The sequence below is a fragment of the Puma concolor genome, chromosome A2 (genome assembly GCF_028749965.1).
Source record: "Puma concolor isolate L17-30 chromosome A2, mPumCon1.1.hap2, whole genome shotgun sequence".
NCBI lineage: Eukaryota > Metazoa > Chordata > Mammalia > Carnivora > Felidae > Puma > Puma concolor.
Window position 1 is genome coordinate 37,660,561 of NC_141668.1, and position 25,295 is coordinate 37,685,855.

The 25,295-nt window shown below is 33.9% G+C and overlaps 1 long non-coding RNA gene across 5 annotated transcripts in view; it reads right to left on the minus strand.

Annotated features, from left to right (window-relative positions):
* Window positions 1–25,295, minus strand: part of LOC147583103 (uncharacterized) — a 623,699-nt gene that overhangs the window by 195,714 nt on the left and 402,690 nt on the right. For all 5 annotated transcript variants that reach the window (XR_015245463.1, XR_015245462.1, XR_015245464.1 and 2 more), the window contains one exon: window positions 5,667–5,767. This is a non-coding gene — a long non-coding RNA (uncharacterized LOC147583103). The remainder of the gene's footprint in view (window positions 1–5,666; window positions 5,768–25,295) is intronic.

The window sequence follows — 25,295 nt, forward strand, 5'->3', positions numbered from 1 at the left end:
CAGTAGGAGAAATAGACAACTGTCCAATAGTAACATTTGAATTTGGTCCAAAACTTCTGACATTCACAGAATATATCCTCCAATTGCCTGTTATAAAGCCTGAAATTTCCATTCTATGCAATGAAGCATCATGCCCATGAAATAGTAATAAATGGTCATGAAATATTTGCAGTGATTGACTTATTCTCTTGCAAAGATAAAGCCTTTGTGTGGAGCTCCAAATGGAGAGCTTGGGTAGCCTACGCATTAAATATACTGTCAAAAGGAGATAGGATATCACCAAGAGAGAAAAAAAGATGCCAAATAAAACACCAATTTGATAAATTTGACCAGGGCTGGCCATGCTGCTCTATTTCCTTGGAAAACAAAATTAGAAAAACAAAGAAATTAGAAAAACAAAGGAAAGAAAGAAAGAAAGAAAGAAAGAAAGAAAGAAAGAAAGAAAGGAAAGGCAGTGATCAAAAACCAACCAACCAAGCAAAAAAACAGAACAAAACTAAAAATATCAAGAGCCAGTAATATGTTTAGCTGTTTGACTTGGAATGCACATGCTACCAACTTCTCTTATAAGGTATCGGTGTAGGTAGACTTAGTCCTTTGAAACCAGGAAGTTTATTAGAAAGTTTTTAGAAGATGAGTACTCATTTCTCTATTACCTATTACTATTTTATTTTTATGTATTTTTTAAACTAATTTATCTAAACTACTATCATCTCAATAGGTAGTTAATATAAAAATTTATCAAGTTGATATTTTATCTTTTTTTAACATACTAAATCTTCAAATCTTGTTTATGTTTTACACTTATAGCTCATTCTAATTGTAAGCTACATTTTCAATGGCTAAAGTGAAGTCAGTCCCATGAAAGCAATAAAGTTGTATTTAATGGAAAAATATTATTAAAGAATTCATTTTTTCAAATGCAAATTAATTGCAGTTAAATAGAAAATTAAGTTATTTGCTTGTTCCAAACATATTATAAGTTTTCAATAGATATTTGTTGGTTACCATAATGAGTAGCACAAATCTAAAGGAATGGGTCATGTTGAAGGGTTTACACATAAGATAAATACATTAACATCTCTCAGTAGCCTTAAAGAAAAACATAGAAGGAAAAATTCTAATTCAAATTCAAACCATAATCAAAATGAAGCACTTCTGTGGGAGAAAATATCTGTCAGGACAAAGATCCTTCTATATGTCCAAGCTGACATATAGAAATGAAGACTACACTAGCTTTTTATTTAGACTATATAAGAATATTAGTTCTTCCATTCATTGTCTGGAGTGTCAATATTGGTAATGAAAAAGGTTTGCTCTTGAAAATCTAATTAGACCTACATGTTCTACCTATGACACTGGAATAAAATCAAGGGAAATTTATCTCTAAATGATAATAAAAACATCAATATGTTTATCAGTAAAATAAATGGATAGAATAAGTTATAGTATCATTTATAATGCCCACTTAGGTTATTCATATAATAATTTACTTAATCTGATTTTCAAAGTTTGAGGATAGCCATGTATAGAGATCACTGATTCAGTGACTTTATAATATTGATTCTTCTACCACATGAAGAAATAAATATACAAGCTTGTGTTTAGTTAAAGGGTGTAACGGTATTTCTTGGAGTCACCATACATTTAGAGTGCAGTTAATTCTTCCCTATGAAATTACAAATAAAAAAATCATGGTTGACCAGAGAAAAGATAAACATTATGCCTTAAATATTTACCCAGAGCACATCAACTTAAATGCTGTGGGAAATATATCCTCTATTGTTTTAACCCAGACATTTCTTTCCCCTCTGTTTGCAAACTGTCAATACCTGCTTATGCATCCACATTCTCAACTGAAGGCATTACTGCTAACTTCATTGAAAAAATTGAAGTAATATAAAAAATTTCAATAGCCCTGACCACTATATCTACTCTCTGATGCTTATTTGTACCCATTTACTCTATGTGAACATCCTGTGTTCCTAGTGAAGGCTGACTTTTTCATTTTTACATTAGATTCCATCTTCCTTCATCTACTCTCCAGCAATTAATTCACTTTTTTATTATTAATATTTCTCTGACTAGTAATAAAGTTTCATTAACCTATATTTAATATCTTCTCCCATCTTAAAAGAAAAGGTCTGTCTTGACACAAACACCCCTATGGCTATTTCCCTATTTCACTGCTGCCCTTTACTGAAAACTTCAAAAAAAGTTATCTAGCCTCACTATCTGCAAGTCTTCTCCTATTCCTTCCTACTCTCCCGAACACACTTGAATGAATTTCACCCCATCACTTCCCCTGAAACTTGTCTTTTTTGTCAGTGACCTCTATATTGATCAATCTAATGATCAGTTCTCAGTTAATACCTTTCTGAGTTAGATTATTTCTCTTTTCTAAAACATTTCTTTTTTCAGGAAAATCACAATATTCTGGTTTTCCTTCTATCTCAAAAATTATTCTCCTGATATCTTTACTTTTTCCCACACTCTGAACATTTGGTACACATTAGGACTGAATCAATGGAATTGTAATTGAACATTAGAATTCAGTCTTTAGAACTATTTTACAATCAGTTGCATGATTTCTTCTAGTTTCAAGGCTTCGAATGTTGTTACTTTGTGGGCAACACGTGCCTTTACAGCTCCAGTCTGGAACTTTTTCCTATCTCTGGGCTCATACATCCAAATGACAAGTTGGCTTCTCTACTTGGATATCTTATAGGCATCTCAACTTAAAACCAGACTCCTTGTCTTTCTCCCTGGGATGTTTCCCATGTTATCAATCACTAATCATTCTTCTACTTGTTCAGGTAAATAACCTCAAGAGTAATCCTTCACTCCCATTTCTCTCCTGCCCTGTATCCAAGGTGTTTTGTAATTTTGTATTTATTTGATTATTAAAGAGTTGACTATAATTCTAAATATATATTTACATTATATTTTATCTATTAAGTGTTCACATCTTTTATCCATTTTCATTTTGGAGTGCTGCTCTTTTAGTTATTTTTTAAAACCTTTTAAAAAAATGTTTATGTATTTATTTTGAGACATAGAGAGTGCAAGCAGGAGAGGGGCATGTTTTTCATGCTGCCTGCACAGAGCCTGACGTGGAGCTCCATCTCACTAAGTGAGATCATGACCTGAGCCAAAATCAAGAGTCAGATGCTCAACCAACTGAGCCACACAGGTGCCCCATGTTTTAGTTATTCTTTATTGGTATGTACTACTAGTTCTTTTTGTCTAGAATAGAAATTGCCTTATTGCATTGTTCTAGAGTTTATAAATAGTATAGTGTCATTGTTTGAAAAGAGATGAAAAATACATAAATATAAAGCAAATTAATTATAATCTAAAATCCTACCACCCTGAGAAAAATACCATTAATATTTCAGTGATCATCTTTTTAAAAATATCTCTGATTAATAAAGATAATTTTAATAATAGGACCATAGCACATCTGAAATCCTTGCATTTTATTTTATTTATGTGTTCCCACTGGCCACATTTACCTAAAGCAGTTTCTTTCTTTTCTTACCTTCCCTTTTTCTGCTCCCTTCCTCACATCATCTGAAAGACTCACCCTATCTCCTACTGCAGGTATACACTGTGAACAAGCCATTGTATTTTTACATAGCTCTCTAGGCCAATATAATCAAGCCTCACGAAGGCTATATAATCTTTTACTCTCTCTCCCACTCTCCCCCAACACAGAGATTTTTAGTAATGATTGATTCTTGTCAAATACATATATAAATAAGGTACATCCAGAGAAGTTCTCTGTCTCGTCTTCCCTTGACCCCACTTAGGCAACAATTTTTGCTCACTTTTTGCCTCATCCCCATCCTTTTTAAAATTATAAACAATATATTAATATGTCATTACTTCCTTCCATCTTTTCTTAGATGCATGGTAGCATATTATACACATTTTCTCCAACTTGCATTTTTTTCGTCTAAAAAAGCTGTCCTGGATACCACTATGTAGTATGTAATATGTAAAGTTCTACCTCCTTTCTTTTTAAAGGACCCTAAAACTTCATTGTGTGGATGTATTCTAATCATTCAACCACTTCTTTGCTGATGGACTTTTGGCAGTAATTGGAGTTGTTTATATGTCTTTTAATATTTTTATAGTGTATCATTCTGTTATATTCCTAGGAATGGTATCAATAGGTAAACTTATATATAATTTTTCTAGATATGGCATTTCACATTTCCACTGACATGAGAAAACTTTTTTTTCAAATATTGTCGGCAAGTATTGTTTTGTAAAATACAGCCAATACCTCAATGTAGTGTCATCTATTCTTATGAGTGCCAGTGAACTCATTTTAATATGTTCAACGGTCATTTGTATTTTTTCCTTATAAACTGTCTTTTGCTTATTTTTATATCAGGATGTTGTCCTTATTTTCCTGCCCTCTGCTTCTTCTTACATAGTTATAAATATCACTGGCTTCTTGCCACTCTCAGTGGCTGGACTCCATTCAGTTATACCTTATAGTTTTGGGGATTTTTCATCTAATTTATTTGCTTATAAACGTTTTATTTTTGTATAATTTCAAATTTATAGAAAGGTTGCCAAAATAGCACAATGAATTTTGTGCTTTACCTAGATCATCAGTTGGTATATTTTGCCTCATTTATTTGCTCTCTCTATTTCTCTCCAATTATCTATATATAAACACAAATACAAACAACTTCAGTATATGTTTCTTAAGAAGGAGGAGAACATTCTTCTGTATAACTACAATACAACTGTCAAAAATCAGAAAATGTAACATTGATATAATGCCATTATATAATTCACAGTACATGTTTAAATTGTGTCAATTGCCCAAATATCTACTTTTTTTTCCACTTCAGAATCTAGTCCAGAATCATGCATGGCAGCTAGGTGTCATGTCGCTTTAGTCTCATTTAATCTTGTACAGCTTTTCAGTCTCTCTTTGTTTTTCTTGATCTTAACATTTTTTGAAGAGTATAGGCCAGTTATTTTGTACAGTCTCCCTCTATTTAATGTATCTGACATTTCCCTGTTAGATTCATTTCATGCATGTTTAGCAAGAATACCACAGAATATATGCAGCCTCAGCATTAGGAGAAATATGAGGTTGGTTTGTCCTACTGTTGGAGTTGTTACCTTACATATTTATGAAGTGTCCACTAGGTTTCTTCACTGTAAGATTACTTTCCCCCTATATAATTAATGTTATTTGGGGGAACATATATTATATAAATATCCTGTTAATCACCAAGCTTTCAACCACTAGTTTTAGTAACCACTGACGATTTTCTAATTGAATTTTTTTTTCTTCTATATCTTATTACTTGACATTCTGTTAAAGGAAGAACTTTCTTTTATCACCCTTTAATTTACTTATTTAAATTCTTATTTATATAAGCATGGACAAATGGATTCTTATTTTATAATCATTTGTATCATTATTTCAATATATCCTCAAATAATCCCAGATTTTTCCAAAGGGAGACATTTAAGTTGGTTTCTTTGCCCTTTGATTATATCCCCATCATTCTTTTAACATTTTGTTATCCTTTAACAGAAAAAAATGTTACAGATTCATCTTTTATCCTCCATGATCCAAACCTGGAATCATTTCTTTTTCTCTGAGGTACCCTCTGGTGACCAAAGAGACCTACCTGCTTAGTCCAGGACTGCAGAGAAATTCCAGAGCACTTCAGTAAGGGCTGTGGATATTTTTCAAAGAAGTTCCACCTGAGCTTTAACCTTCCGAGGGCCCCTATTGGAGAATAAAAAGAAAAAGTGAAGATAGGTGTCTTGGGGAAGAAAATAGGTTTTCCTGCCCAAACTGGGAAATGGATCTGACTCTATTAGCTTTTTAGAAACTCCAAAAAATTTGCTGAATTTTTATTGTCAAATTTCATAATTCTTATTTTTATTTTAATTATTTTTATATTTACATCTCTCATTTTGTGACTTGCTTTTAGATATTAAAAGTATTATTTGTTTTCCCTACTTTTTCCTATATATTATTCAATTTTTTGCTTTTTGAGTTTGGCCATTTTTGTGAACTGGGGTATATTAAACCAACCCTCTTACCAAGAATAACTGTTAAATCTGTGTAAAACATTAAAAAAAATCTATCTGAAGGCATTAGAAAAATTAAGAAACCAGCAAGAACCAGAGAATTAAATGTTCCAGAAAGGATGGGCATGTAGATGAGTGAATCCAATATTCTACTCCTTGAGGCATTTTCCAATCTATAAAACATAGCTGAGAGATGGAGAAGTTGAGCAGAAAATAGTAGCTAAGAGGCTGAAAAGCTGAATAGAGCTTTTGGAAATCTTAAGAGACCACAAAAACAAAAATCAGAAATAAGAAATCACAAGGAGGAAGAACAATGATAAACAGCCCAGGATTCCACTGGTACCACTGAAAATTTGCAACTTGGAGACAGTAAGGGCAAACCAGAAATAAAACAGCCTTTACAAATATTGAAATTTTTGTTTGAATTAGGTCAATACCCTATTTTAAGAGTATCAACTCCTTTATTAACTTTTGACCAATAAAAAGGAAATCTTAGGTGGAGAATTATAACATCATCAGAACCTCAAATGATCTTTGTAAGAATTCATGATCAGTGTTTTTTATTCTAGCAAACAACTTTGGCATACCAGACAACACCAAATGTCCGAAACAAAACAAAACAAAAATATACCATAAGAAAAAATTATTTGATCCAGAAATTGGATTTAATTATACACTAAATCTAAAATAAATAGTATATTGAAATAACACATTTGATAAAATAGCGAACAAGATGGAGAATTTCAGCTGAGAACTAGAATCTCTGAAATAGACTCAAATAGAAAATTTAGAAATAAAAAAACAAGGTAACTAAAATTAATACTCAATACATTGATTTGACAGAAGATGACCGAAAGTAAGGATTAGTGAAATGGATTGATAATAAGGATATAAATATCCATACTGGAATACAAAGAGAAAAAATTTGGAACATGTAGAAAAAGTACAAGAGAAAGAGGAGAGAGAAGATGTGGTGTTACCAGAGCTTAGAACCCCAGGAGGTAGAATCAAAGTGAAGACTACCTGTATGAAAGGGAGGTCCAAGCGGGATCAGGAGTCAGGGATGATCTCTACGCACTACAAAGATGTCATACTGAACAGACCTATGCTCTGCCTATAGAAGCCTATGGTGGCTTCTGTTTATCTTCCATCATCCAATATTTCACATCTCCAACATGGAAGCAACTGTACAAGAGAAGATGGGAAATGGAACTCCCTATGTTATAGAGTACAGATGTTAGGGTAAATGAATATGAAAGCAAATCATCAGTTAACCTGCACAGATGCCAACTTTTCAAGTTTCCAAGGATGAAGCTGATTCCCCTGCTCCTATTTTCTTACTTATCTTTGACCACTTTAATAGAAAACCAAAGAAAAGAGTTTAATGCCTGTGACTAGGATGATGGTTCATCCAGATTTCCCAGATAGAAGCTAATTTGAAAAAATACATACATTGAGATTAGTCCAAAAACTACCAGTGAAACAAACAATTCAAGAAAGATAATGAATTAAAGCACTCTTTGACTATCTCAGTACTAGCGAGTAACATTCTTCTTTAGCAAAAATATGCAATCTAGTTTCTGTTCCTAGATACAATAAACACTCAGTCACATCTTTCCTCACCAAAGGAAGTTACATTTATCTTAGCCCTTGGTTTTTGCTTTGTGGAATAGGATGCCTGAGAACATGTGGCTTCTCAGCCAGGCCTGAGAACAGCCATAGGAAAATAGCTTACTGTATTCTAAAAGGATGTCTTCAAAACTTTATTTCATAAATTATGTAACATCCTCTTAGGACTGATTATTAAATTTTAGGTACAAAATTAAATGTCATTCAGAAATATTTGGCTTGAAAACTTTGGAGAAAATATTTTAAGTGAAATTGCTTTTCAGGCAGTAAAGAAATGGAACAAGTTCAGGAATTAACAAAATATATTATTTTTATCAAGTAATAAGCTCTAAAATAACTGGTAATGAAAAATCATGCTCTTCCTGATTTTTGTGTAACTGTGCCTAGTTGTTAGTAGGTAAAGAGTTTGACAATGTTATCTTTGAGCTAGGACCAGGATTATAATCTTACAATCTAACATTGAGTAAAGAGTAATTATGTTCTTAAATTTTCAGATTTATTCATGAGTCCTACCATGTACCCATCATGGTACTAAGCATGAGACTTATGAAGAAGAGTATGACAGTTTCATTCTCAAATTGAACACAATCTAGTGGGAGGGGTAGATTATTAATAGACATTTTATAAGAAATAATTAGTACATTTTAATGAAAGATGTGTAAAGAATATTAAGAGATTTTTGGTTAAGAAATTCTTTGCATAATAATAGAATTATTATAGAATAGTTATTACAGAATAGAATAATTTCATTGTATAGTAAGTAGAAAGCACAGGAATGAAAATTAGATTCATAGCTTATTTCTTTTTAAAAATTTTAATTCCAGCATAGTTAGTATACAGTGATATATTAATTTTAGGTTACAATATAGTGATTGAACAATTCTATACATTACTCAGTGTTCATCAAGATAACTATATTCCTAATCCCATTCACCTATTTCACCCATTCCCCCCCACCCACTTTCTCTCTGGTAACCATCAGTTTGTTCTCTATTATTTCAGAGTCTATTTCTGAATTTTATTTTTTCTTTGTTTGTTTGGTTTCTTAAATTCCATGTATGACTGAAATCACATGGTTTTTGTCTTTCTCCGACTTATTTCACTTAGCATTATACTCTCTAGATCCATATGTATTGTTGCAAAAGGCAAGATTTCATTACACACACACACACACACACACACACACACACACACACACACACATACACAAACTTCTTTATCCATTCATCTATTGATGGACCCTGGGGCTGCTTCCATAATTTGGCTACTGTAAATAATGCTGCAATAAACATAGGAATGCATATATCCTTTCAAATTAGTATTTTTGTATTCTTTGGGTAAATACTCAGTAGTGAAATTACTGGATCATATGGTAATTCTATTTTTAACTTTTTGAAGAACCTCCATACTGTTTTTACAGTGGCTGCAACAATTTGCATTCTCACTAGCAGTGCACAAGTGTTCCTTTTCTCCACATGCTCACCAACACTTCCTGTTTCTTGTGCTAAAACTCTTGTGTCACATCTTAGCTATTCTGACAGGTGTGAGATGATATCTCATTGTGGTTCTGATGTGCATTTCCCTAACGATGAGTGATGTTGAGCATCCTTCCATGTGTCTGTTGGCCATCTGTATGTCTTCTCTGGAAAAATGTCTGTTCATGAACTTTGCCCATTTTTTTAACTGGATTATTTGAGGTTTTGGTTGAATTGTATAAGCTCTTTATATATTTTGGATACTAACCCTTTTTTAGATCTGTCATTTGCAAATAGCTTCTATTGCTATTTTGTGATTTATTTTGTGATTGTTTCCTTTGATGTGCAGATGTTTTTTTACTTTGATGTAGTCCAAATAATTTATTTTTACTTTTGTTTTGATTGCCTCAGGAGACATATCCAGAAAAATGTTGCTACATCAAATGTAATAGAAATTACTTCCTGTATTCTCTTCTAGGATTATTATGGTTTCAGGTCTCACATTTAGGTCTTTAATTCATTTTGAGTTTATTTTTGTGTGTGGTGTATGAAAGTGGTCCAGTTTCATTGTTTTGCAAATTTCTGTCCAGTTTTCCCAGCACCATTTGTTGAAGAGACTTTTTCCTATTGCGTATTCTTATCTCCTTGTCAAAGATTAATTGACCATATAATTGTGGGTTTATTTCTGTTCCATTCATCTATGTGTCTATTTTCGTGCCAGTACCACACTGTTTTGATTACTACAGCTTTGCACTATATCTTGAAATTTGGAATTGTGATACCTCCAGTTTTGTTCTTCATCTTCAAGATTCCTTTGTCTATTTGGGATCTTTCATGGTTCCATACAAAGTTTAGGATTATTTGTCATAGTTATGTAAAAAATTCTGCTGGTATTTTGGTAGGGATTGCATTAAATCTGTAGATTGCCTTGAGTAGTATGAAGAATTTTAACAATATTTGTTCTCCCAATCCTTGAGCATGGAATGTCTTTCCATTTCTTTGTGTTGTCTTCAGTTTCTTTCATCAATGTCTTATAGCTTCACCTCCTTGGTTAAGTTTATACCTACGTATTCTATTATTTTTGGTGCAATTGTAAATGGAATTGTTTTCTTAATTTCTCTTTCTGCAACTTCATTATTAGTGTATAGAAATTCAATGGATTTCTGTATATTGATTGTATATCCCGTGACCTTACTGAATTCATTTATCAATTCTAGTAGTTGTTCAATGAACTCTTTAGTCTTTTCTGTATATAGTACCATGTGAACTGCAAATAGTGAAAGTTTTACTTCTTCTTTACCAATTTGGATGCCTTTTATTCCTTTGTCTGGAGTCCCAGTACTTTGTGGAATAAAAGTGGTAAGAATGGACATCCTTGTCTTGTTCTTGACATTAGGTGAAAGGTTCTCAGTTATTCACCATTCAGTAAGATGTTAGTTGTCGGTTTTTCATACGATGTCTTTGTTATGTTGAAGCTCTCTCTAATATATTATATGGTCTCAAAGATATAATCTAATAATAATCTCTAATATTCCCTCTAATATACTTTGTTGAGGGCTTTTATCATAAATGGATGCTGTACTTTGTCAAATGCCTTTTCTGCATTTGTTGAAATGATCATATGATTTTTTACTGATACTGTTGATGTGATATGTATCACACTGATCAAATTGCGAATACTGAACCAACCCTGCACCCAGGGAATAAATCCTACTTGCTCATGGTGAATGATTTTTAATGTATTGTTGGATTCAAATGATAATATTTTGTGGAGGATTTTGAAATCTATGATAATCAGATATATTGGCTTGTAGTCTCTTTTTTGTAGTGTCTTTACCTGATTTTGGTATTAGGGTAATGCTAGTCTCATAGAATAAATTTGAAACTTTTCCTCCTCTTCTACTTTTTTTGGAATAGTTTAAGAATAGGTATTAACTCTTTAAATGTTTGGTAGAATTCACCTGTGAAGACATCTGGCCTTGCACTTTTGTTTTTGGGAGTTTTTTGATCACTGATTCAAATTCAATTTCATTGTTGATAATTGGTCTTTTTAAATTTTCTATTTCTTCCTGCTTCAGTTTTGGAGGTAATTTGTATCCAGAATTTAACCATTTCTTCTAGGTTGTCTAATTTGTTGGCATTTAGTTTTTCATAATATTTTCTGATAATTGTAATTCTGTGGTGTCAGTTTTATTTCTCCTCTTTCATTTCTGATTTTGTTTATTTGACTCCCTTCTTTTCTGTTGTTTTTGAAGAGTGGCTGAAGTTTTATCTATTTAGTTCATCTTTTCAAAGAATCAGCTCCTGGTTTCATTGATATGTTCTATTGTTTTTTTTTCTATTTTGTTTATATCTGCTCTAATCTTTTTTATTTCCTTTCTTCTACTGATTTCAGGTTTTGTTTGTGCTTCTTTTTCTAGCTCTTTTAGATGTAAGTTTAGGTTGTTTATTTGAGATTTTTCTTCCTTCATAAGCCTATATTGCTATAAACTTCCTTCTTAGAGCAGCTTTTGTTACATGCCAAAGATTTTGGACCATTGGGTTTTCATTTTCATTTGTCTTTGTGTACTTTTTTATTACCCCTTTGATTTCTTGGCTGACCTATTCATGTTCAATAGCATGTTATTTAACCTCCATGTATTTGTGCTCTTTCTTGATATTTTCTTGTGGTTGATTTTTAGTTTCATAGTGTTTTGGTCAGGAAAGGTACATGGTATGATGTCAGTATTTTTAAATTTGTTGAAACTTTATTTATGAACTAGTATTTTGTCTATTCTGGAGAATGTTCCATATGTACTTAAAAAGAATGTGTATTCTGCTGTTTTATGGTGGGATGTTCTGAATATATCTGGTAAACCCTTCTGGTCAATATGTCATTCAAAGCCACTGTTCCCTTGTTGATTTTGTTTGGATGATCTACCCATTGATATAGTGGGGTGTCAAAGTCCTCTACAATTATTGTATTACTATCCATTACTTTCTTTATGTCTGTTACTAACTTTTTTATATATTTGGTTGCTCCCATGTTGGATGCATACGTATTTTAGATGCATTATATTATATATATGCATATAAGAAGATATACGATATAAGAATTATATCTCCTTATTGTATTATTCCCTTTATTATTATATAATGTCCTTCTTTGTCTCTTGTTACTGTCTTTGTCCTAAAGTGTATTTTGTCCAATATAAGTATTGCTACTATGGCTTTATTTTCACATCTATTTGCGTGATAAAGGGTTCTCCATCCCTTTGCTTTCAATCTGTGTGTCTTTAGGTGTGAAATGAGTGTCTTGCAGGCATCACATATATGAGTCTTACTTCTTCATCCATTCCATCACCCTACTTGATTGTAGTCCTTTGTTCCTTTCCTGTGCTCTTCTCTCACGATTAGTTGGCTTTCTTTAGTGGTATACTTGTATTTCTTTCTCTTTATTTTTTGCCTATCTATTATTTTTTGATTTTTGGTTACCATTGGGTTCATACATAACAACTTCTGCATATAGCAGTCTATATTAGGTTGATGGTATATTAAGTTTAAACCTATTATTTCCTCCCCTCCCTGCTTCCCATGTTTTAGGTACATGGTGTCATAACTTACATCCTTTTATTTTGCAAGTCTCTTGACTGATCTTTATAGATATACTTAATTTTACTTTTTTCTTCCTACTTTTTCTTAATCCTACTGATGATTTTTCCTTTCCACTCAAAGAGTCTCCTTCATCATTATGAATTCCTTTAACTTATGTTTGCCTGGAAAACTCTTTATCTCTCCTATTTTGAATGATAGCCTTGTTGGATAGAGCATTCTTGGCTGTAGATTTTTCCCATTCAGGACTTTGAATATATCATGCCACTCCCTTCTGGCTTGTAATATTACTGCTGAGAAAAATCAGCTGATAGCCTTATTGATTCTCCCTTGTATGTAACTATTTTTTTTTTCTCTTGCTGCTTTTAAAATTCTGTATCAGTACTTTTTGTCATTTTAATTACTATGTGTCTTCGTGCAGACCTTCTTGGGTTGATTTTGTTGGGGGGTTTCTCTGTGCCCCCTGGATCTGGATTTCTGTTTCCTTTCCCAGATTTGGGAGATTTTCAGCTATTATTTCTTCAAATAAATTTTCTGCTCCCTTTTCTTTCTCTTCACCCTCTGAAATCCCTATAATGCAAATGATAGTATGCTTCATGGAATGTTGCAGAGTTCCCTAAGTATATTTTCATATTGTATTTTTTCTCTCACCTGCTCAGCTTTATTGATTTCCATTACTCTGTTCTCTAGGTTGTTCATCATTCTTCTACTTCATCTAGGCTACTATTTATTCCATCTTATGTATTTTTAATTTCATTTATTGAATTCTTCATCTCTGACTGGTTATTTTTTATGTTTTCTAACTTTGTAAAGGGCCTCACTGAGGTCCTTCACTCTTTCCTCAAGTCTAGTGAGTATCATCATGATCATTACTTTAAATTCTCTATCAAGCATAAGATTTCTATCATTTTCAGTGTACATCTTTTACCTCTTTTGTTAGTTTGATTCCTAAGTATCTTATGTTTTTTGGTGCAATTGTAAATGGGATCAATTCCTTTATTTCTCTTTCTGCTGCTTCATTATTGCTGTATAGAAACACAACTGATTTCTGTACATTGATTTTATATCCTGTGACTTTGCTGAATTTACATATCAGTTCTAGCAGGTTGTTTTTTTTTTTTTTTGGTGGAGACTTTGGGTTTTCTATGTAGAGTATCATGTCATCTGCAAAGAATGAAAGTTTGACTTTTTCTTTGCCAATTTGGATGCCTTTTATTTTCTTTGTTGTCTGATTGCTCAAGCTTGGACTTCCAGTACTATGTTGAACAATGGTGGTGAGAGTGGATATCCTTGTTGTGTTCCTGGTGTTAGGGGGAAAGTTCTCAGTTTTTCCCCATTGAGGATGATGTTAATTGCAGGTCTTTCATATATGGCCTTTATGATGTTGTGATATGTTCCTTCTATCCTTACTTTATTCAGGGCTTTTATCAAGAAAGGATGCTTTATTTTGCCAAATGCTTTTTCTGCATCTATTGAGAGAATCATATGGTTCTTATCCTTTCTTTTATTAATGTGGTATATCATGTTGATTGATTTATAAATATGGAAGAAGCTCTGTAGCCCAGGAATAAATCCCACTTGACCATGGTGCATAATTCTTTTAATGTACTGTTGAATTTGATTTGCTAGTATCTTGTTGAGAACTTTTGCATCCAGGGTGTTTGCATCAGGGCTATTGGCCTGTAGTTCTTTTTGGTGAGGTCGTTGCCTGGTATTGGAATCAAGGTAATGCTGGCTTCATAGAATGAGTTTGGAAGCTTTCCTTCCATTTTTACTTTTTGGAACACTGTATGTTAACTAACTTAAATTTAAATAAATAAATTACGTACTCAAGAAAGAAAAAGGAAGCATTAACAAACTCATTAAATGTAATCTCGAACTCTAAAAAATAAAAAATACAAGAGATAACATGCTGGTGGGGATGTGGAGGGAAGGAAACCCTTGTGCACTATTGGTAGTAATGCAAACTGGCACAGCTACTATGGAAAACAGTACAGAGGTTCCTCAAGAAAGTAAAAATCGAACATATGAGACAGCAATCACACTTCTTAGTATATAATCCAAAGGAAACAAAAACACTATCTCAGAGTGATATCTATACTCCCATGCTCACTTAAGGATTATCAACGATATCCAGGGTGCAGAAACAACCTAAATGTCTGTGGACAGATAAGCAGATTCAGAAAATATGATGTATACATACAACTGAAGAAGTTTCAATCTTAAAAAAGGAAATGCTGCTGATCGGGAAAACATGAATTAACTTGGAGGGCATCATGCTAAGTGAAAAACAAACAAACAAACATCCAGGCAAAGACAAACATTTCATGGTATCACTTATATGAGAAATTAAAAAAAAAAAAGTGGAAATCACAAGAAGAGAGTAGAAAAGTAGTTGCCAGGGGCTGGGAGTGTGGGAAATAGGAAGAGGTTCTGAGAATATATGTATAATATCATGAGCATAGTTGATAACACTGTGTTATGTAGTTTAAATGTGCTGAGAGTAGAACTTAGATGTTCTCTCTCTCTCTCTCTCTCACACACACATACACACACACACACACACACAACTAAATTAAAAATAAATACACTATTGGACCCAAAAAGGTTTTGTTTTTTTTTTTTAATTCTCTATCAGGCATATTACTTATCTCCATTCAGCTTAGGTTACCTTGCTAGGTTTTGTCCTGTTCTTTTGTTTGGAACATATTCCTCTGTCTCCTCTGTCTAACCTTCTGTGTCTGTTTCTGTGTGTTAGTAATGTCAGCTACATCTTTCTCTTGAAAGTAGTAGCCTTAGGAAGAAGGGGTCCTCTAGTGCCCTGGAGGACGTGTTCCTTCAGGAGTGTCTCCTATATGTGTTGTGTGCATCCTGCTGTTGTGGCTGAGCCACATTTGCCTTCAGTCCAGTCATCTGCAATGGCTCTCTTTGCCTGTTGTGGGCATTGTTTGGTTCCTGGGCTGTTAGTGGCCCAGTCTGGAGCTGCTTTGAACTTGTGTTGAGTCAGACCAGGCATTTGCCAGAGATGCAGTAACACTAAACATCAGGGTGCTTTCCCTGTTTTGTCCTCGAGAAGCTTTCATTGGTCAGTAGAGTTCTGCAGTCAGATCATTTATCTGCCCGAACCCACTTCTAGGGCCACAGTGTGACTGGTGTGCATAGTTATCTTTCCCTCTGTCCAGGGCATGCATCACTTTGGGATGGTGCTGGCCCCTGTGGGAGCTGCTCGTATGCTGCCAGGCTTGCGGTACCATTTTGGATGGGCTCCTGCCAAGAGTGTACTGAAGGCAGTATATCTGCAGAAGCATGTGGGAGCAGTGTGGGGGCGGGGGTGGGGTAAGTGAGACAGAGGAAAAGACCTGGAGCTGAGGCCTGGCTGGAATGGGCATGTCCACAGGGGATATGTAGGTGGGGCACACGCTAGCAAATTAGGCATTGAGTTTCAGCCCTGCATGGAGTGCTCAGGCTGAGGCGCAGGGTGGGGGGAAATGGCTGTGGACAGCTCCTGTATTCCTGGAGAAGTCTTCCAATGATCCCTGATGCTCCAGCACAGGCTCTGAGATTAGTAAACAAATATCCCTCCTATATACCCTATAGGACATTCAAACTACTGCTTCTGTGCTGCATCTCCATGGAGATGTTTGTTATGCTGTCTCTTTAAGGGTGGGAACTCAGTTTCCTCTCATCTTCCTGCCTTCTTGGCTCTCCCAGAGCTGAGACTACTGATTTTTAAAGTTCTAGGTTTTAAGTCCTGCAGGTTTTAAGAACTGGTGAAATATAGCCCCTCTGGTTTTCAAAGTCAAATTATATGGGGATTCATCTTTCCCATGTGGGCTCACCAGTGTGAGAGTCTGTTTCTCTTCCCTCTCTGCACCTGTGCTGTCCCTTCGCAGGGAGAGTCTCGAGGGGCTCTTTAGCTCCCATCCATGTCTCTGTCCTTCCTACCCTCTTTGATGTGGCCTCTTCTCTTCACTTAGTTGTAGAGTTTGTTCTGCCAGTCTTGAGGTTGTCTTCTGTGGTTATAAGTAATATAGAAAAACATTCCCATATTTTCAAGTTATTTTCTTTGTTATCTTCCACAGTGATCATATATTAAATTTTTAAAAATTGTTTTAATGTTTATTTATTTTTGAGAGAGAGAGAGAGGAAGGGGCAGAGAGAGGGAGACATAGAATCCAATGTCGGCTCCAGGCTACGAGCTGTCAGCACAGAACCCGATGCGGGGCTCAAACCCACCAGCTATGAGATCATGACCTAAGCCGAAGTCATTGGCTCAACTGACTCAGCCACCCAGGTGCCCCTCAAATATTAAATTTTAATTAGAAAAAAATAGCAGCTATTTAAAGATGAATTTATCATTCACAAAAATGTCATTTCTTTTGTTCTAAGGCAGGAATTGGCAAAGAAGACAAGTAGGCCAAATCCTGACTGTAGCCTGCTTTTGTTTTATGGTCCTTTGTGGATAAATTTTGCCAAAACTTGCCCTAAAGAGTAAAACCAATGAATGTGTATTTCATCAAGACCCTTTACTTTTCTCTAGTTATGAGAAGAGCCAGGGGGAAACCATCAAGATACACTACAAATTATTTAGAGTTTAAAAATTGCCTCAAGGTCATTTATTCAGGCTAGAGCTAACCTTTATGAACAGCACATTATGTCATGAAGTTTATGTAGATTGATTGGATTCAATTTTCAAAACAATATTATGCAGTATATTTTTTATTTTACTTTTATTGATAATCAAACCAAGGCATGGAGAGATCATACCCATAGCAAGACACAGAGCCAAAATATAAGTGCAGCTGAATGATTCCAGGACCCCAGTACAGCCTTCCCCCATGTAAGAGAATCTGAAATGGCACACATCTCTTAAATGGAATGGAAGTTGGCCTTGAAATCAGCCTTTACAAGGTGATTTTCTAGGAAGCCATCACCAAACTTCTATCTCTAATTGGAAATAAAATGCAGTTAAAATCACCTCTATAGATCAAAACTTCCATCTAAGGTTGGCTGCATTCTCCTGGTAGATGGACTTGGTAGTGTACTCTGAGTTGATGGAATATAAATAAAGATGAGATATATTTTCACCCTGGAGATTTTCAATTTGAAGTAGTTCATAAATTACAAAGGCTCACAAATCAAAATTATTAGAACTATTCTCTCATTAATAATTCATGTCTGATTAATGATAATAGAGAAAAGAAATTAGCATGATATTTAGTGGCTACCGCATGCCTTTCCATGGAGATTTCATCACCTTTATTACAATCAAATGTAATAATAATGTGACTTTAAAATCCTTTGCTTACTATTTCTATATGCAACTTTTGAATTAAAAATATACTAGACTAATGCAAATCCACGGGGAGGTCTCACATTTCCTTGCAAAACCTTTTTTTTTAAGATCCCACCAAGATATGAGATGACTAGAATTATACCATAATATAGACAAATATTTTTTAATATGAAACCATAGTATGTTACCATGTTATGAACTCTCAGCTGACACAGCAGAAATAGAAAAGAGTTTTAATTTTTTTTACATAATTTAAATTTTTAATATAATCCAATATTACTAAAGTAAGCAACTATAAAGTAAGCAACTAAGATGCTTCCATTTAGGTTACAGAACTTTCTTTTTATGAAGTGTGTATATGTTATGAGCCAAAGCATTTAAAAATTTTTTCCCCACATTTTATCAGGCTATACTGGTATCATAGACAAACTATATCCTGGATATTCCTTAAATATGCTCCATGATTCTTTTATGGGTGAGAGATTTAGTTTGGCATTAAAGTGTAAAGCCATGAAAAAGAATTATCTGCTCCAAGGTTTAAGAAACATCTTTTTGAAACATTGTTAATATAACATTTGCAACATATAACCATCTTCAAAAGTATCTAGCTACAAAATTACCAAGACATATACTTCTCTTTCTTATAGTAATTTACATGGTGTTATTGTCATACATTTTTAGTCATGTGAATGATGTAAAAGCCAATAAGACAATATGCCAAATTTCTGTGAATAGCAATAAGTTGCATTAAGTTAAGAAATGTTTTCTTCTAATCTGGTGTAAGAAAGTTGTATACCTTGGTTCTAGGGCTTTCTTTGAGGATTATGATATATATCCACGATAAGTTCTGTCCCTATATTCTAAAAATATTTAGGGGTAAAAAATTATCAAAAGATTTATGTTATTAAAAGAATAACTCTTTGGTTTCCAAGCCAGTTTTCATAGGTTATAAATGACCTCCCCAAAATAACATATGTTTGCTTGCTTGCTTGTTTGCTTGCTTAGCTAAGACAAATGATAATTCTGACACCCACTAATGATATTTTCAGATGGTCAAAGATTTATTATTATGAATGGAGCAGAGGTTGATATTTCAAATGAATTTTACTCAGTTCTTAAAATCTATTTTTTATCTTAATAATCATAATCCATCTTATGTTCTTATTAAATTTTTATCATTACATTAGGATACAAGTACACATATACACAATACACCTATCAGAGTAGCTATTATTTTCTATTACATGTTTACTTAAATATATGAATTTTTAAAGTATGTACATTTGATACTTTGATAACATAAATTAAGAAAAACTAGCAGTCTTAGATTCTGGTAACAAAGTCCAGATCACAGGAAAAATTAAGACTAAGAAATGCCAGTTATTGTTTTGTTGAAGGTTTTATTTATTCCACAAGGGATAATTGCTTTGTTACCAGAGACTGCTACCTTCCTAAAAACCCTAGTTTTATAAAATAGAAATTTGTTTTTAATTCTTTAAATGTTCAAGGAGCATCATTTCATCCGTACTGCTGAAGCAATTTCCCACCTCCTCAACTATTTCAATAAATTCTTATTGAATGCCTCCCTTGTGCAAAGCAATTGGGAGAATACAAAGATGAATAGGACATAGCCTATTTCCTTAAAATGCTTAGAGGATAGCAGGTAAGATGGGTTCACAATAACTAGGATAGAATGATATATGATATGTTGTACATCAAGGATCAGAAAATGAGGCACCTACAGATGTCTTAATGAAAACAAATGTGTGAGTTGAGTAGGAGAAAGGTAATGGGGAGGAGTGGAGGCTATAGATGGACTGGTGTGTCCATGAACTACACAAAGCCTTTCAAAGACATTTTGATAAACATGGTACCAGCCAGACAAACATAACTAAAAATTATTATATTAAGCTACAAATCTACAATGTTTAAGGAAGAGTGTGGGTGACTGTATTCTTACACTTACATACATATGTGTGTGTGAAATGTAATAAAAAAGCATTTTAAGACATAACTTGCACTTGAGTTAGTATTTATAGTACTTTGTAGAAGTGGCACATTATATATGGATCATTATTTTTATAATAAAGCAGAAAGTGTAAATTTAACTCATGGATAACAAGATATTTTTTCTCTTCCCAGAATATTTTTATGGAAATTATTTATAACATTACTAAGGTAAAAAACAGACTTATTTATGGATTGATAAATATAGGCTATAATAATCAGTAATGCTGATTTTACTTATAATGTTTAAATTAAACTCTTGGTATGTCCTTTACATGTTCCATCTAGCAATACAGAGTAATCCAAATCATTGGTAAGATTTATAATGTACCTGACATCTGCAGTCTCTGCTATTCAAAATATTTTAGGGATTTTACTGATGCTTACATGAAATGTTATCCCACTTTTAAATATATACAGTATTTGCCATCACAGTAACTGAAATACAACAAAATTGAAAATATTTTCTTCATATTAATAACTTACATAATACTAAAATTGGAATTTCTTGAATATATTATACAAAAGAAGAGGTCAACAGTAACATATTTTAAAACTTTTTTAAATAGCTTGTTCAGACTCAAATACACCATAAAGTTATCAAGAACAATAAAATAACAATCATAAAAACAAAGTAATTCTTCTAAGAGAAATTGGTAATTGGGAATTTTTAAAGTCTGATACTCTAACATTATTGTCTTCAGGAAAATGTAAAGAAATATCCATTATATCAAAATACTATTAACTTTCTCTTTTTTTTAAGAACAACTCACTCATTGTCATTCATCCAATATCATTCAACAATTCACTCAATGTATTTCTGTCAGTTTATAAAATTATATATATACATATAATATATAATACATATAATATATACATATTACATATATGTACATATAATATATACATATATGTACATATAATATATATATTATAATAATATATAAATTATATATATACATAGACATATATATCTGTGTGTGAGTGTGTGTGTGTGTGTGTGTGTGTGTGTGTGTGTGTGTGTATTTTCTGCCCCCAATTCCTGGCACAGAAACTCCTAAAATCTTTGTAATTTCCTAAGTGAGAGGAGCACCAAGAACAACTTTTGTTCTAATATTTGGTCTTTGATCTGGGTTTCTGACAGAGCTCCTAAATCTCTTAGAATTTCCTGGGTGATAGTAGTGTCTTTGTTCTAATGAAGTGACTCTTGGTGGGCTCCTGAATGTGGGTAGTCAACAGAAAGAGCAAGCTGTAATTAGAAGCTTGGGATTTTTAGCCCCAATCCCCATTTTCCAGAGAGGGAAGAGGGACTAGAAATGGAGTTAATGTTTGCTCATGCCTATGTAATGAGACTTCCATAAAAATTCCTAAAGTACAGGGTTCAGATAGCTTCCAGGTGGGTGAACATATCCATGTACAGAGAAAGTAGTGTACCCCCACTTCTCAGGGAAAGAAAACTCCTGTGCTCAGAACCTCCCAGTTCTCACCCTATGTATCTCTTCTTTTGGCTGTTCATCTCTATCCTTCATCATGCACTTCATTACATAAGAAACTTGTGAATGCAAGTGTTTCCCTGAATTCTGTAGGCTGTTCTAGCAAATAATGGAATCCAAGGGAAAGGAGGTCATGGGAACCCTGGGTCTGTTGGACAGAAGCTGTGGGTAACCTAGAGACCTACTACTAGTACCTTCTATTGGCATTTGAAATGGGGGGGGGGTTACTTTCATGAGACTAAACCCTTAACCTTTAGGATCTGAGCTTATCTCCAGGTAGATAATGTCAGAATTGAATTAAACTGTAGGACATCCAGCTTATGTCATAGAGAGTTGCATGGTGTTGAAGGGTTGTGAATGTGGTAGCAGTGTGAGAGTAAAGGAAAAACATGTAGGAGGAAGACTGAAATTTTCCTACCCACAAAGTATATATAATTGACAATTCCCCCATTAATGTTCCTAGAAGAGTAGATCAATTACTATGAAGAAAGACACTGGGACAGGGGCGGTGGGGGTGGGGGTGGGGGGAGAGATGTGTAACAGTAATTTTTACTGTTGTCCTTTTACTATTGACCTTGACACCTGAGTGTGTAGAATTGGAAGTATGCACAAAAATGGTGAGGTAGAATTTCTCATAAAACACTGTTTTAATGTTCCCAAACCATCTTAGATGTCTTCCCATGCCAATGTAAACAATCATATGTACTCCTCTTAAAGTATGGCTATTGTCATGGTGGATTATTCTATTGCCAACTTGGTGAGGCTGGCAACTACATTTTCCAGAATCCCCTTCCCTGTGTGGGTTTGGGTCTGAGTTGGCCAAAAGAAAAATCTGCATGAGCTATGGAGGCAAGAGCCACCAGTCTCATACTTTCTGATTTATTTTTTGTCATTTCCTTTCCTTCCCTTTTATTTTATTTTATTTTATTTTATTTTATTTTATTTTTTGGAATAAGGGTTTTTTTCTTTTTACCCTTTTTCTCTTTTCTTCTGTTTTTTTTTTTTTCTTTCTTTTTCCTGGAATCAGTCTTATAGTTTTTGATTCTCTGTTTTGTTGTTCCCTTTCCTTTTCTCTTTCTATGGGATCAGGCTCCCTAACCTGCCATTTTTTTCCAGGGTTACTTCAACAAGCAACTCAAAACACACCTACTTAAAGGTGTAAACACTCCACCACTGCAAGCATGGAGGAGCTCTGCAGAGGAATGACCAGTGGGAAAAGGAGCCAAAACCAACAGCAAAGTACACAAAGCATACACCAGAAACACTTCCTGGAGTGCCAGGGCCTGGACAGTGTATGACCTTTTTTAATATTGTAGTATTCTCAGGTGCAGGAAACATAACAAGCTTTTAAAGCACACAAAAGACAGAAACTTAGACCAAAGGACAAGACAGAGGAATTCTCCCCAAAAGGAAGGTCAAGAAGAAATCACAGGAAGAGACTTGCTCAAAACAGATGTAAACAATATATCTGAACAAGAATTTAGAACAGTCATAAGACTACTAGCTGGGCTTGAAAAAAGCATAGAAGACACCAGAGAAACCCTTGCTGCAGAGATCAAAGACCTAAGAACTAGTCATGATGAATTTAAACAACGTTATAAATCGGATGCAAAATAAACTAGAACAGTGACAACAAAGACTGAAGAATCAGAGGATAGAATAAGTGAAATAGAAAATAAAATTATGGAAAATAATGAAGCTGAAAAAAAAGAGAAAGGAAGTTACTATATGAGGGGAGACTTAGAGAACTAAGTGATTCCATGAAATGAACCATTATCTATTTCATAAGAGCCCCAGAAAAAGAAGAGTGAGAAAAAGGGACAGAAAGTTTATTGAACAAATTATAGTTGAGAACTTCCCTAATCTGGGGAAGGAAACAGGCATCCAAGTCCAAGAGGCACAGAGAACTGCCTTTAAAATCAACAAAAACAGGTCAACGCCATGACATATCATAGTGGAACTTGCAAAATACAAGGACAAAGAGAGAATTCTGAAACCAGCTAGAAACAAAAGGTCCTCAACCTACAAGGATAGGCACATAAGATTAGTAGCAGATCTGTCCACTGAAACTTGGCAGGGCATAAGTGAATGGCAGTAAATATTCAATGTGGTGAACAAGAAAAGTATGCAGCCAAAAACCTTTATGCATCAAGGCTGTCATTCAGAATAGAAGGAGAGATAAAGACTTTCCCAGAAAAACAAAAACTAGAGTCTGTGACCACTATGCACAGCCCTGCAAGAAATTTTAAGGGGGACTCTCTGAGTAGAGGGAAAAAAAAGCAGCAAAGACTTTGTACAAAGGACCAGAAAACATCACTAGAAACATCACATTTACAGTTAACACAATGGCATTACATTCATATTGTCAATAATCACTCTGAATGTAAATGGACTAAATGCTCCAAGTCAAACGACATAGGGTATCAGAATAGATTTAAAAAAGCAAGCTCCATGTACATCCTGCCTACAAGAGACTCATTTTAGACCTAAGGACACCTGCAGATTGAAAGTGAGGGGTTGAAGTACCATCTATCATACTAACAGAGGTGAAAAGAAAGCTGGATTTACCATACTTATATCAAACAAACTAGATTTTATAACAAAGACTGTAACAAGAGATGAATAAGGGTATTATATCATAATTAACAGGTCTTTCCAAAAAAGATCTAACAATTATAAATATTTATGCCCCCAACTTGGAATACCCAAATATGTAAATCAATTAATCATAAAGAAACTCAGTGATAATAATACCATAATAGTAGGAGACTTTAATAACCCACTTGCAAATATAGATATATCATCTAAGCAGAAAATCAACAAGGAAACAATGGCTTTGAATGATTCAGATGGACTTAACAGATATAGTCGGAACATTTCTTCCTAAAGCAGCGGAATACACATTCTACTCAAGGGCACATGCAACATTCTCCAGAACAGATCACATGCTGGGTCACAAATGAGCTCTCAATAAGGTACAAAAAGACTGAGATCATCACATGCATATTTTCAAATTACAACACTATGAAACTTGAAATCAACCACAAGAAAAAATTTGGAAAGCCCTCAAATACAAGGAGGTTAGAGAACATCCTACTAAAGAATGAATGGGTCAACTAGGAAATTAAAGAAAAAAAATACATGGAAACAAGTAGAAATAAAAACATGATAGTCCAAACCTTTTGGGATGTAGCAAAGGCAGTCCTAAGAGGAAAGTACATTGCAATTCAGGCCTATCTCAAGAAGCAAGAAAGGTCCCAAATACACAACATAACCTTACACCTAAAGGAGCTAGAAAAAGAGCAGCAAATAAAGCCCAAAGCCAGCAGAAGAAGGGAAATAATAAAGATTAGAGCAGAAATAAATGGTATAGAAACAAACAGCAACAACAAAACAGTTGGAGAGATCAATGAAACCAAAAGTTAGTTATTTGAAAGAATAAACAAAATTGATAAACCCTTAACCAGATTTATCAAAAAGAAAAGATAAATGACCCAAACAGATAAAATCGAGAACGAAAGAGGAGAGATCACAAACAACACCACAGAAATACAAATAATTATAAGAGAATACTATGAAAAATTACATGTCAACAAACTGGACAATCTGGAAGAAATGGACAAATTTCTAGACACTCACACACTACCAAAACTCAAACAGGAAGACGGAGGAAATAGACAATTTTAGCAGGCCCATAACCAGCAAAAAAATTGAATCAGTTATCAAAAA